The sequence below is a fragment of the Chrysemys picta genome, chromosome 2 (assembly GCF_011386835.1).
Source record: "Chrysemys picta bellii isolate R12L10 chromosome 2, ASM1138683v2, whole genome shotgun sequence".
Lineage (NCBI taxonomy): Eukaryota > Metazoa > Chordata > Testudines > Emydidae > Chrysemys > Chrysemys picta.
In genome coordinates, this window is record NC_088792.1 from 233,101,109 (window position 1) to 233,115,558 (window position 14,450).

A 14,450-nucleotide genomic window follows, 5' to 3' on the forward strand; every position below is an offset into this window, starting at 1 on the left:
TGTCACATTTTTGCCTGATGTGATTGTAAACAGCTAAGATACTGAATCATTAAATATAGGGTGTATTTGTGCAATGGAAATAGTGCTGACAAACCATTAACTGTAGTGAAATGAGTAGACAACTAATAAAATACACCTACTGTTGAAACAAATATGAATTATCTTTTATCCACACTGTACTCCATTTTACCACTTGCTAAGATATTATTTACATCTGCTAAAAATACTGTTTTAATGCACAGCAAGTGTTCTGATAATTATATTATCCACTGTTAAATCTGCAAGCTATTTGCTACCCTAAGCTTCATTATCTTGACATCTAAAAGCCAAAGAATTCTTCTGTAAGACTGCAATTCCCAAGAAGAGAAATGCTCAGATCGTGTCTGCAAGCACACAATGGAATCACAGCTGACGGTGCACATCTTTTTCTGGATGTCTCCATATGCTCAAGAGTTTTCTCCCTCTCTCCATCCCCCAGCTATGCATTAAGGGACTTACTATCTGCCAACAGGAGCACAGTTGCCAACTTTCACGCGGTAAATAAGCACCCCGACTTTCACAATAAGCCAAAAATCAAGCTAATCACATTTCAAAACAAGGCCCAAACAAGGGAATCCCTAAGAACCCCAACACTATGTAACTAGATTCCCCTGGCATGCAGTCTGGGACTATGGTGGGCCAGCTGTGTACCCCTGACTCTCTGCCCCACTTGGCCCTGCTTGCCCCTGCTTGCCAGGAGCCGATCAAAAAAAAAAAAAAAAAAGAAGCAACAAGCTATACAACAAGCTACAAGCCAAACAAGCTACAAGCCAAAAAAACTAGCCAACAAGCAACTCACAAGCCAATTAAGCCAAAAACAAGCCCAATTTCTGCATTTTTTTTGCGCGTTTGGCATGTCTGATCAGGAGTATTGAAAATAGCGAAGTGAAGAGAGAAATGCACAGAATTCTGCAAATACTACACTGAGACTTGATTGTATTTTTAGGTTATTGTTTTGAGAAGCCAATGACAGTGAAAGCATTAAGTAAAAAACAACATGACAAACATGAGTTTGATCCAACCACCCTTTTCATTATTCAATGCACAATCTTTTCCTCAGAAAATAAAGAGAATTTGTTTTTTATTTCAATTTAGCAAACACTGATTTTAAAAAATGAATGAACAGAGTTTCCTCCTGGCTCAGATTTGAGCAACCCCTGTAGTCTCAGGAATTCTCATCTAGGATTCTTGCAAGTGCTCCAGTTTAGCGCAGTACCACAGCTTCTGTCAATAAGCCAGTGACATCATCAACAAATGAAAAGAGCAGAAGACAGTGGGCATTGTAGTAGCAGCTGTCTTTCTAAATGACTTTGTTATTGCTGCAGAGTAACTTGTGCTCACTGCAGATGGAGCAGAGCCTGTTCCGTTTTATTTTAAAGTTGGGGGGAAGTTGTGACTATAGACTATAGACAGTTTAAATTTACCTTTCTCCATAGAACTTCACAGCCTGTTTATAAAGCACACTCTGCATCACAAGTAGTGATAAAAATATAAACACTATTCTTTAATAACACCCTTTTGAGTCTATAGGATTAGGGTAATTAGTATGCTACATAAGATCTGGACAAATCCTAGCGACCTGTCACTTTCCTGTGTGCAACTGATCTTTGACCATTTTCTCCTTATATATCATGGCTCTATGTTTAACAGCTTTGGCTTCCAACTACATTCTTTTATCCATCAGCATCATGCTTATAAAAAAAAAAAAATACCAACCACTCCTTCCTCAAATACCTGAGTTTCAGGCACTAAAGATGGCAGCACAGTGTACTAACGAACCCAAAGGGATTTACAAATTGCCTTTTTACAAAAGGGCCTTCATAGAGTGCAAAGGCAGTCATGCAACAATAGGACTATACAGATTCCTTTCTTTGCCAAATAAAGGCAAAGTCTAACCTAAAGCTTCAGAAAATAGGAAGTTGAGGGTTCCTCAAGGTTTTTACTTGAAGTGAACAAGCAACCACAATAATAAATAGTATAATCCACAAGATGATTAGGCCACGTTTCACCCCACATTAATAAATAACTCACTTATTTAAATATTTATGAGATTGGAGAGAAGATACTTATTTTGTTAAAAAAAAAAAAGTTCTCTTCTAAACATTTCTGTGGTTTGACTCTCTTTATAAGGGCTTGTGAATGAGACCTTACATCACCGAGATTGGCTGCATTAACATTAAAGACACCATGGCACTCTTCATAGACAGTAATTTGCCACAGTATCTTTGGCCAAGTTTCCTCTTCTCTCTGCTCACCCACTAATATAAGGAATATTGTGGAATTAACCCCTACAATCCACTCAACGGGAATGGGAGTGGGGAATGGTGTCAGTACCTTGTATTATATACATATGCATTCCCCGTGTGAGATACCTTCACTGTAGTCCATCAGCCAAAAGCTGTGCAAGTAGGGCAATAGCACAATCTAATTTTGGTCAAGTGACCGACTGCTTGCCATTCAGATTGGTCATGAAAATCTACACAGCTGTGTGCACATAAGAAGACAACAGAAAATCCTTGAGGACAATAGGCTCAGTCTAGGGTTGCCAACCCTCCAGGATTGTCCTGGAATCTCCAGGAATTAAAGATTAATATTCAGTTAAATATTATGTCATGTGATGAAACCTCCAGGAATATGTCCCATCAGAATTGGCAATCCTAGCTCAATCTGACATTATCCAGAGGTGGTGCTAGCCCACTGAGGCCCCTAAGCAGTAAGATTTCCCCCCACCCCCGCACAACACATACTAAAAAAAAAAGTGAATGGGGTCCCCTGGAGCTGCTTGGGGCCCTAAGCAATTGCTTAATCTGCTTATGCCTAGCGCCAGCTCTGACATCATCAATGATGTCAAACATGGACACTTCAAAAAAAAAGTTGGCCAATGCAGCAGACCAGCAATCCTTCAAAACCGTTGGGATTGCCTCTCAATATGTTTCCCACCTCTGCCATCAAGTTGAAAAAACCAGGAAGCTAGAGCTGATTTTATATAAGGAGTTCAGCAGATAAAAATCCAAAGATAAAACAAATGATGACAGTCTTCAGAGACAGTAGTAACAAAAAAACAAAAGCAAAACAATTTTCAGGTAAAAATAGTTCCTTCATTTGGGCAGACTACCCTCAGATGAGGGAAATCTCTGACTGTTTCTCTACTTGGGCAATATTGTATTGCTATAGCTCTCAACATATTTGTGTAGCTAGAGCCAAACCTCAAAATGTCATGAAATTTTGCTAGCCCAGAATAAAAATCTACTTGCCTGCCCCTTACCAGAAAGAAAAGACAAAAAATCCAAAAGATAATGATACTTTTTTTTTTGGAATGGTGAATAAAGAATTCACCTTTGGCAAGTAGAACTTTTTAATAGCTGAATTGCATGTATATAGAGGGGCATTTGTATGCATACTATGGTTAAAGGTAAATATATTAACATGCTGAGCATCTGCTATCATTATTACTTGGTGCTGGCTAGCAATCTTGTTGATTTTTAAACAAAATTTCTAAGACTCCAATAACCTTAAGCAGGCTTCTTGCTTATGGTAGGAGTGAGCTGAACTTATAAATGCACTTACCCTTCTCTGTAAAGAGAAGTATGTGATTTCTATGCTAGGGAGAAATATTCAGGCCCATGAGTAGTGGGGCACATAAAGACCAGGCTCCAATTACACCTCACACAGGATTCTCTGGAAAGCAGGGGTACGAGGGGGATCTACATTAGCTCACAGGGTCCCCTAGGGAATGGGTGGAGTAGGGTTTAAACACACACACTTGGGTCCTCCAGGCAGGGGGGAAGGAACTAGATACCAACCCCCTATCAGGCCCTTCCACATACATTGGGGCTCAGGTGGCTGAGTGAACGTGGGAGAGGTAACTCCTCCCTCACACACACAGGGGCCCAGAGGCAAGGACAGTGGAACACAGCATGGGGTGTAATGCTACCAACTGCTACCGTCACAATTTGTTACCAGTAGCAATTACTAAATCTAGGTCTTCTTTTTGTTGCCCTGCCACAATTTGCTGCCTCTGCCTTTCCTCATCCTCTGTTCCAGAGGTAGCAAACTCTGATGTTTCAGGGCAACCCAGTCACAATTTACTACTATTTTAAAATATACATTTTAAATTTGGACATAAATAAAGGTATTTTTGTCATTTGCAAGAGCATTTTACAGAGTTAAACTGCATGGCTACTGTATGTAAAACCGTAAAGAAAAGTACTGTTTTTTCTTTATTCGTCTTTTTCCATTATAGATTAGAAACCGCACGGCCTACAGTAATTAAACATCGAATGTACACAAAACACTGAAACTAGTGTAAAGCATTGTAAAAAGGTATTTGAAATACTTATGAATACCTTTTTAACAAAAGTTATTAGGCAGAAAATCTACCATTCTTCCTTATACAGACTCTCCCCCATCATCACTGTTACACATATTGATCAAGTTTTCAAAACAAAATTTTCATTTCGCTGCTTTGGCACAAACATGAGTATATTGCCCTCGGATTGTCTTCCAAAGACATTTTCTCAGGCCTTTTCCTCACTGCTAAAACTGAGTGCTTTCTCCTTACTGAGCTTTTCCCTCAGAATACCCCCCATCCAGACCTCAGTTACCCCTTGTTAAACAAAATCATCTTTTTTAGCAGTGAGGAAAAGACCTAAGTGCTAGATTCACAAAGGGACTTAAGCACTGAACACTCGGAATCACAACACCTAGTTTTTAGGCACCAAGAAAGTCACATGAACACCACTGCAATTCACAAATCCTGAGTTAGGTGCCTAACCCCCTATACAATGAGTGGGGAGAGAGAGGCACCTGAGAGTGGGATCTCAAAAGCCTGCTTACTAGGTAGGAAGCTGCGTAAGACAGCCAATGGGAGATGCTGACCAGAGGGTGCTAACTCCACCCCCTCACCCCCTTCAGAGCCTAAGTCCCCACTGCAAATAGACACCTAGCTCTGCCTGGTCATCCACGAATGAGAACCCCGCTCCTGGAGTTAGGTGGCTTAAGTGCCTAACCTGTTTCTTGAGAGAATGAGCTAGACAGGTGCCTAACTCCACACAAAACAGCCGGAGGAGGAGCCCACCTTGTACTTCTAGACCAATGGTTACAGCACATACCTGGAATGTGGGAAACCCCTGTTCAAATCCTGGAATTGAACCTGAGTCTTCAGGCAAGTTCTCTAGCTACTGATCTAGAAGTTATAAGGAAGATGATGGTACTGTGTCCACCACCTCCTCCTCCTCCAGTCAGATTCTGAATGGGACCCGATCCAGTACACAGCCTCTGAGAGCACCTGCCCAGATCGGGCCCAGCAAGCAAGATATGCATAGCCTAACCATCCTCTTCTCTTATTCGTGAATCACTCTGGGGCTTAGGTATGATATTGGCATCCTAAGGAAGCCTGGTGCATGCTCAGAAGCAGAAACTTAAGTTTTACCCTGAATATGTAGGTGCTGAGTTTAGGCACCTAAAAAGTTTGGTGAGAGTTTGGGGAATTGCAGGGGAGCCTAAAATTGGGATTTAGAGCTAGATTCACAAAGGTTTAATTACCTAAGTTTCAATTAAAAAAAAGGAACAAAGAGGACCAGGAATTACAGACCAGTCGGCCTAAAATGTCAATACCTGGAAAGATACTGGAACAAATTATTAAGCAATCAATTTGTAAGTACCTAGAGAATAATAGGATTATAATGAATAACCAACATGGATTTGTCAGGAACAAATCATGACAAATGGACCAAATTTCCTTGACAGGGTTAATAACCTAGCAGATAAGGGGAAGCAGTAGATATGATATATCTTGATTTTAGTTAGGCTTTTGACAGTCCCACACAACCGACCCATAAGCAAACTAGGAAAATGTGGTCTAAATGAAATTGCTATAAAGTAGGTGTATGACTAGTTGAAAAACCATACTCAAAGAGTTGTGAGCAATGGTTCACTGTCAAACTCCAAGGGCATATCTAGCGGGTCCCACATAGCTTAGTCCTGAGTCTGGTACTATTCAATATTTTCATTAATGACTTGGATAATGGAGTGGAGAGTATGCTTATAAAATTTGAAGATGACACCAAGCTGGGAGGGGCTGCAAGCACTTTGGAGGACAGGATTGGAATTCAAATGACCTTGACAAACTGGAGAATTGGTCTGAAATCAACAAGATGAAATTCAATAAAGACAAGTGCAAAGTACTACACTTAGGAAGGAAAAATGAGCACCCAGGGGCGGCAGGTGGGGCCAAGGGAGAGACTTGGCCCCAAAACTGCTGGAGCCCCGCAGGTCACATTGGGGAGGTTCGCTGGCCGCAGATGGCCAGCGGGCCACGAGTTTCAGACCCCTACTTTAGACACTTATGGACAAATTGGACAGAGTCCAAAGGAGACAAAAATGATAAAAGGTAAAAAAAAAAAAAAAAACACACAAAAAACCCCCCCAATCTATGAGGAAAGATTAAAAACTGGGCATGTTTAATCTTGAGAAAAGAAGATTGAAGTGGAACCTGTTAACAGTTTTCAAACATGGTAAGGGCTTTTATAAAGAAGACTGCGAACAATTGTTCTCCATGTCCACTGAAGATCAGACAAGAAATAATGAGTTCAATCTGCAGCAAGGGAGATTTAGGTTAGATATTAGGAAAAAACTAATTATAAGGGTAGTTAATATCTGAAATAGGCTGCCAAGGGAGACTGTGGCATTTCCATCATTGGAGGTTTTTAACAGGTTGGAAACACCAGTCAGGGATGCTCTAGGTTTACTTCCTACAGCACAAGGGGCTGGATTCTCAGTCCTTTCCAGCCCTACATTTCTATCATTCTATAATGCGGCCATAATATACAACACACATGCCCAGCTTCTTCAGATGTTCATAAGAATTTCAGCATCCTCCTCCTTTTCAAAATATTTCTCAGTATTGTCAGCAAAACCATCCCTCACAGTGTGCACGTGTGTCACAGGGCTGTCATCAGCAGATATATTTATAACATTTCCCCCTCTTGAGATTGGATTACCTCAGCGATAAGGTGAGTAAACAGGGAGTGACCTGCCAAGCAGCTTTCCTACAATGAAAACATCCTATACAGCTTCACAAATACAGAGCATGTCTAGTAATTGCCACTCCCTATTTATGGATGTTTCTGGGTCAGGTGATCAGCCCTGCACAATGCAAGTGTGCTGAGACACAACATCACAATGTTCTAAGTGAGCTGAAAACACTTTTGTTGCAGCTTATCATACTGTGGCACACCTTTTTGGGTATCGCAATAACGGACTGATTAATACTACCATCATAATGCAAAAAAGATGTAAACATAACAAATGCTGTGTTTATAAGTTAAATTTTCCTGGGAGAACATGAGTAGTACAAGATAAGGTTTCGAACATGTGTGGTTAGCAAGCAGGTAGAGGCCGAGATCAAAGAGGAATCTTTACAGTTAAAGCACCAAATACATGGCTCAATTGGTTAATTCTAATGGGACTTTGTATGCATTACTGTACTCATAGTGAGGATCAATGTACAGATAGGCCAATACTCTATGTGTGCACAGCAGGATCTACCACGACACTATCGGGCCTTCAATCTCCTGCTCATGAAAGATATCCTGACCAGTGCAGGACAAAAAGAAGGAGCAAGATCATCTAAAAATTTCTCCTTAAACCATTTATTGAAATTTTGTCAGGCCAAAGGTAATAAAGGAAATTGATGGGGGGGAAAGCCTCTTAATTCCTTTATTTTCAAATGCTTTAACTGATTTTCCATGACACCCACACAAATGTGGGGCTGCAGACATTCAGACACTAATACATCTGATGGCAAAGGAGCAGTGTTAGCAACACAATCAGTATCGAAGTTGTCAGGAGATAATGCTGCCCACTTTTGTTTACAAGGTCACCTGAAAGTGATAACAGGTGTTCTCATGGCACTGTTGTAGATATTTACGAGCCAGATGCGCTAAAGATTCATATGTCCCCAGGGCCGGTGCAAGGAAGTTTCACGCCCTAGGCGAAACTTCCACCTTGCGCCCCCAGCCCTGTGGCAGCTCCCCACCCCCCCTCCACCCTGAAGTGTCCCCCCCCGTGTGGCAGCTCCCCACCCCAGCTCACCTCTGCTCCGCCTCCTCCCCGAGCACGCCGCCCTGCTCTAATTCTCCTTCCCTCCCAGGTTTGTGGCACCAAACAGCTGATTGGCGCTGCAAGCCTGGGAGGTGGGAGAAGTGGAGCGGCGACCGCGTGCTCAGGAAGGGGGCATAGGAACGCTGTAAAAAAAAAATAAAAAATTGGGGGCACCGCTTTTTGGCGCCCCCAAATCTTGGCGCCCTAGGCAACCGCCTAGTTTGCCTTAATGGTAGCACTGGCCCTGTATGTCCCTTCATGCTTCAACCACCATTCCAGGGGATATGCGTTCATGCTGATGACAGGTTCTGCTCGATAACAATCCAAAGAAGTGCGGACCAACGCATGTTCATTTTCATTATCTGAGTCAGATGCCATCATCAGAAGATTGATTTTCTTTTTTGGTGGTTCGGGTTCTGTAGTTTCTACAGCGGAGTGTTGCTCTTTTAAGACTTCTGAAAGCATGCTCCACACCTTGTCCCTCTCAGATTTTGGAAGGTACTTCGGATTCTTAAACCTTGCATCAAGTGCTGTAGCTATCTTTAGAAATCTCACATTGGTACCTTCTTTGCGTTTTGTCAAATCTGCAGTGAAAGTGTTCTTAAAATGAACAACATGTGCTGGGTCATCATCGGAGACTGCTATAACATGAAATATATGGCAGAATGCGGGTAAAACAAAGCAGGGGACATACAATTCTCCCCCCAAGGAGTTCTGTCACAAATTTAATTAACACATTTTTTTTTTTTAAATGAGCGTCATCCGCATGGAAGCATGTCCTCTGGAATGGTGGCTGAAGCATGAAGGGGCATCCAAATGTTTAGCATATCTGGCACGTAAATACCTTGCAATGCCGGCTACAAAAGTGCCACGTCAATGCCTGTTCTCACTTTCAGGTGACATTGTAAATAAGAAGAGGGCAGCATTATCTCCTGTAAATGTAAACAAACTTGTTTGTCTTAGCGATTGGCTGAATAAGAAGTAGGACTGAGTGGACTTGTAGGCTCTGAAGATTTACATTGGGTTGTTTTGGGGTTTTTTGAGTGCCGTTATGTAAGGGGGGGGGGGGGAAATCTACATTTGCAAGTTGCACTTTCACGACAAAGGAATTGCATTACATTACTTACATGAGGTGAATTGAAAAATACTATGTCTTATTTTTACAGTGCAAATATTTGTAATCAAAATAATATACATTTTGTATTCTGTGTTGTAATTTAAATCAATATATATGAAAATGTAGAAAAACATCCAAAATATTTAATAAATTTCAAATGGTATTCTATTGGTTAACAGTGCAATTAAAACTGTGATTAATTGTGATTAATTTTTTTAATCACAATTAATTTTTTGAGTTAATCGTGTCAGTTAACTGCAATTAATTGACAGCCCTAGTATTTAGGCAACTAAATTTAGATTTTCAAACGCATCTAGATGCTTCCAACCTGTAAAAATCTGGCCTGTACTGACTATCTGGGAATCAAGTTCTACACAAAAATGGTGATTCATGAAAGAGGACAAGAGTGCTGGATAGATAGGCTAAACAATGTTGATAAAAGCAATCCCCATTGTTAGATTAAAGGAAACTGAAGAAGTTTTGACATCAACACAGGAAATCAGTCAGCACTGATGTCATATGACCCAAAGAATAAACTTGTGTACTAAAAACCCCCAAAAAAATTAGAATTAAGAGCTGTCATAATACAAAGAGGAAGTGCTATAGTAGAAACACTGAGATACGATTGCTGAAGCTACTAGCAACTATTAATACTTTAAATGATTAGTTATTAAAAACATTAAATAACACAATACCATCTATCTCCACTATGTTAAATAACATAAATGAGGAAAGAAAAAGAAAAAGAAAAACATTTTAAACAACTTAAAGGAGTGAAACTCTAGTTACAGTGTATTGCAAGGAAAAAAACAGTCCCATTCAGGCAATCAGAACAGCAGATAAAACAAGCCTGTGAATTTATATGAGGTTTTATTCAGCCATATAAACTAATAAATTATTCCTTTAAACACTAAGAACATCTATGACAACTATAATTTGTAAGTGGGTGGAGATAGGTCAATGTTAAATATTTCACTGAATCAAGTCTCGTTTAGCAGCTCAATACAGCATATCATATAGGGAAGTGCTGCCCTGTGGGAGCATTGGACACAATGTGACTTTAGGAGCACAGCCCTGGGCAGCCAGAGCTAAGATGTCCCCTCCTCGAGGGGAAAATGCTGCCCCCGCAACACTCTTTTTTTTTGCAGCCACTGCACGTGGTAACTGTAACTTTCCCCCCGATTTCCCCACTACCACCGCCTGAACCCCAGTCCCTACTCCACATCCCTGCTCTTCCCCCCTCAGCCCCTCCCCTGCCTCCAGCTGTCTGACCGGCCCGTGCATTCCATTGGGCCCCCTGCATAGACTCCGCCCCTCGCAGAAGGGGCAGTGTCGAGCCAGCGGCTTCACAAGCTGTTACTGCGCGTGCTCACTTGGTATGCGCATGCTCAGTACCAGCAACGCAGCAAATCTAGAGGGGTGGCAGTTTGTAACCTGACACCAGCCCCCCGCGCGCGCACCCGGGGTCCCGGCAAGCGGTGGGAGGAGGCGGCTCTAGTGTCACCCTCCCCCACCGCTCGGCCCGCACGCTGCGGGACACCCCGCCCCGCCACGGCAGCGCTGCCCGCGGCTGTGGCAAGCCGAAGCAACTGACGCCGTCACCGCCTCCTCCCCCCATCCCCACCCTCGGCGAGCGCCCCGCCCCGCGAGCGGCACCAGCCGAGCCCCGGCCCCGCGATCCCCTCCCCGCGGGCGGCGCCGCACACAGCATTGCGGCGGCCGAGAGTCCCGGGGCGTAGGCGGCCGCAGGGCAGGGGCCCGGCGGCGGGGAGGGGCTGCCCGGCTTCACGCGCCCACGCCCCCACACAGAAAGTTAAAGAGAAGTGAAGTTGCCCGTGGCCGGGCGCGGAGCGCTGGGAACTGGGGGGGAAGCCCCCAGCCCCGTTACCCTCCGGAGGGGGAGACAACGACAGTTTCCCTGCAGCTCACATACACCCCGACCCCAGCCGGCGGAAGGGAACGGTCCTCTGTCCCCCGCACTGCCCCAAGGCACCCCCGTGTCTGGGGGGGTCGAACAGTCCCGTCCTAGACCCCCTTTGCCGCCCGGCAAACAGCAGCCCCCCCCCCAGCCAGGAAAGGGGACATGCCCCCTCCCCCCAAGGGGGGGCTGCCCCCAGTGCACCCCGCATCTTCAGCAGAGGGGGAGTAATCGCCCCATTTCTACTGAGGGTGCAACCCGCCCCCCTGCTTGACCACCAGTTCTCACTGCACCCCGCTGGCTGGAAGCAGAGCTAACCCCGCTGCGACACCCGCAGCCCCCCAAACTCCTCTCCCTTCGCTGCGGAGGGGGAGCAGCCGCCCCCTCCCCCCTGCCATCAGCTGCCTTTCTGTGCCTCCCCCGCCACCATTGCCCGAGCCACGGCGGGTCCCCGAGCTTACACAACCCGGCTGGGAGGCAGCAGCGGCAGCGCTCAGCCAGAGCCCGGCCGAGGGGGCGGCATGCGGGAGTGTTTACCGGGGTCAGTCATGTCTCCGGCTGCCGGGGCTGCCGCGGACGCTGACCTTCGCTTTGCAAGATAAAGCTGTGGCTGCGGCCGCCATGTTCCCGTTTTAATAACTGGCTGCTTGTTTATTTCAATGGAGAGAGACCCTCCCACAACTCCCCCTCCGCCTCCCCCCCTCTAGCCGGAGAGGAGGAGGGGCGGGGAGCGCTGCCGCCAGGCGCAGTCTGGCCCTCCCTCCTTCCCCCGGCGCGGCAGCGGCGCTGCTACTCGCCGAGGCTGCCAGCGAGGAGGAAACTTCCTCCCCGCGCCGATGCTTTCCATGAAACACCCCGGGCTGCTTGTGGCCCTGCTCTGGAAGGGACAGCGCGAACGGGGGGTTGCCCAGCGCGCCTAGGTGAGGCGGGGGAAATGGCCCATTGAAACCTACGCAGCCCAAGAAGAAGCCCCTCAGTCGCCGAGCTGTGTATGTGGCCCTTTGCCCGCCGTCCTCCTCCTCCAAGGAATCGCCTTCCCCAGTCGCTGAGACTTGAGAGAGCGGCTCTGCGCCGGTTTGTACGGCCCCAGTGTTCGCCACAAGGAGGGAGCAGCCGTCGCTCCTATCTCCCCACCACACAAAAACAAAGCGCGCCGGGGCGGGGGGTGTGTGTGTTGGAAAGAGTGTCTTCAGCGAGCAAAGAGCCAAACTCCATGGGGTTCACAACATGGAAAGGCGAGTTTCTCAAAACGCAGGCACCCTTTGCTGGAGGTGGAAAAGCAAATGTAGCAGCTTTGTGAAAATGTGGTATGTACTGTAGTGGTGAGCACACAGCCAGTTCAGTTCTAGACCCAGCACACAGAATTGTCCCCCTCTTTTTAAAAAAGCAGCTTTATTTTTAATGCAGATTGGAAACATCAAACTATTCCATTTGTACCCACTCTACTTTTCCTCATTCTTAGATAAATACCATGGTGCTATATTTTTATGCTAAACCCCCTCTTCTCTCCCCCCCCCCCCTTATTACTGTAGGTGATACAGGTACCAAAGTTTGGTTAACGTTAAGTTTGCCCAATACTTTCCTCTATAATATTCCAATGTATGGTTACCACTTGGCTGGTATGGATTTGCCAGTTGCCAGAAAAATAATTTGCTGGAGTTTTTTTACATGGGTCTAAAATTTTGCATTATTATCACAATACACTGTGCAGGGGCAGCTCTATCTATTTTGCCGCCCCAAGCACGGCAGTGAGGCAGCCTTTGACGGCACGCCTGCGGGAGATCCATCGGTCCCGCATCTTCGGCGTACCCGCCACCCACAGCAACCGGCAGGCCGCCCCCCACGGCTTGCCGCCCCCGACACGCGCTTGCTGCACTGGTGCCTGGAGCCGCCCCTGACACTGTGATCTCTAATCTGAAAAGTTTATACATCCAGCTAAAGATGCTGCAGTGTTCCCACTTCCAGAGTTTAAGTAAGATTGATAACATCATTTTCTTATCTATATGTGTTCTCTCTCATATTATCAGTGGCTGTTGGGAGGAGGAAAGTGTCAGAGTTGCCTTGTGGTTGGAGGTTGGGGTTGCGGTGGACTTGTCTTTGTGGGGGGGATTGCCGCTTTTTGCATTTCAAAGGTGGTAACCCTACTCCAGTGCCATGGTGCTGTAATTTTCTGCTAGACCCCCAAAGGATATTATTGTAGATAATACAGGTACCAAAAGCCTATCATTAAGTTTGCCCAACACTTTCCTGTATAATACTCCATTTTAGTCCCTTATGACATTGCTAGATGTTAACTGTCTTGGTTGAAACTCCTCATGCTGCGTGTTTGCTGAAGACTGAATTTTTAAGTTTCAGCAAAAATGGTTCAACCATTTCTCAGAACACGACTAAGGAAAGCTATGTTGTTTTGTCCATGTTTTTAAAAAATCTTACAACACTTTTATTGAGAAGCTCTAGCACCTCCAGATTCTGCAGCCGAGTGTGTGTGGGGGGAACACTAGTGTCACTTTTTGTCATCCTTGCAAAAATTTACCAATATTTGCACAAGTTAGGAGCCTCTGTTTGCACATGCTCAATAAAGACTTGTTAGAGTTTGGCAGCTAAATTCTCCACAGCTTACACCAGCACTGAGTAAGCTCCATCCTTTCTCAGCTCTGGTATTTGACCGAACTGCTGTTTGCTGTCCCCACACAGCAACTGAGCCCACTCCATCCCAGGGCTGCAAGAAGGGAACAGGATACATCTCTTACAATTGCTCCTCCCATCAATCAGGCCACACACAGAAAACTGACAGCAGGGAAACACTCCTGTGCTTTCCATGTTTCCCCCAGAGAAGCCTGCCTGGCAAGAAAGTGGTGAAGAGGAAGACTGGAATAAAAGTGTGAAAAGGAAACAGGGGAAAGGTGAAAGTTTGAGGGAGGTAACAAGGATGAGAACAGATTGGCGGGGCCAGGGACAAAAAAGTTAGGTTTGGAGGCAGACAAAGGAGAAGAGTCTGTAACCACTAAGATACTTGCCACCTCAGAACCAGGATTCCAGTGTCTCATTATCCCTGGCCCTCATTTTCAATTAGCTGTGAATCCCACTGTCAAAATGTTTCTTATCTTCCTCTAGTGGCTGACCCATGTAAAGGATGGCAGTCTACTACGGCTACTAGTTACTATATTAGGGATCAGCAACCTTTGGCATGCAGCCCGTCAGGGTAAGCCCCTAGCGGGCCAGGCCCGTTTGTTTACCTGCAGCGTCTGCAGGTTTGGCCGATCGCAACTCCCA

At 45.3% G+C, this 14,450-nt stretch overlaps 2 protein-coding genes across 16 annotated transcripts in view; one reads left to right on the forward strand and one right to left on the reverse strand.

Moving 5' to 3' along the window:
• NCOA2 (nuclear receptor coactivator 2) overlaps positions 1 to 12,270 on the reverse strand; it is a 254,946-nt gene extending 242,676 nt beyond the window's left edge. For 6 of the 10 annotated variants that reach the window (XM_008165291.4, XM_005309786.5, XM_065582117.1 and 3 more), the window contains exon 1: positions 11,715 to 11,854. The gene's annotated coding sequence lies outside the window, so the exon portion shown is untranslated. Of the gene's footprint in view, positions 1 to 11,638; positions 11,855 to 12,130 lie in introns of those variants that run through there. The other 4 variants (XM_065582109.1, XM_065582105.1, XM_065582108.1 and 1 more) reach the window with 2 other exon arrangements.
• Positions 11,969 to 14,450, forward strand: part of LOC101950738 (myb/SANT-like DNA-binding domain-containing protein 2) — a 47,338-nt gene continuing 44,856 nt past the window's right edge. For 2 of the 6 annotated variants that reach the window (XM_065582135.1, XM_065582128.1), the window contains exon 1: positions 12,351 to 12,484. The gene's annotated coding sequence lies outside the window, so the exon portion shown is untranslated. The other 4 variants (XM_065582132.1, XM_065582133.1, XM_065582134.1 and 1 more) reach the window with 3 other exon arrangements.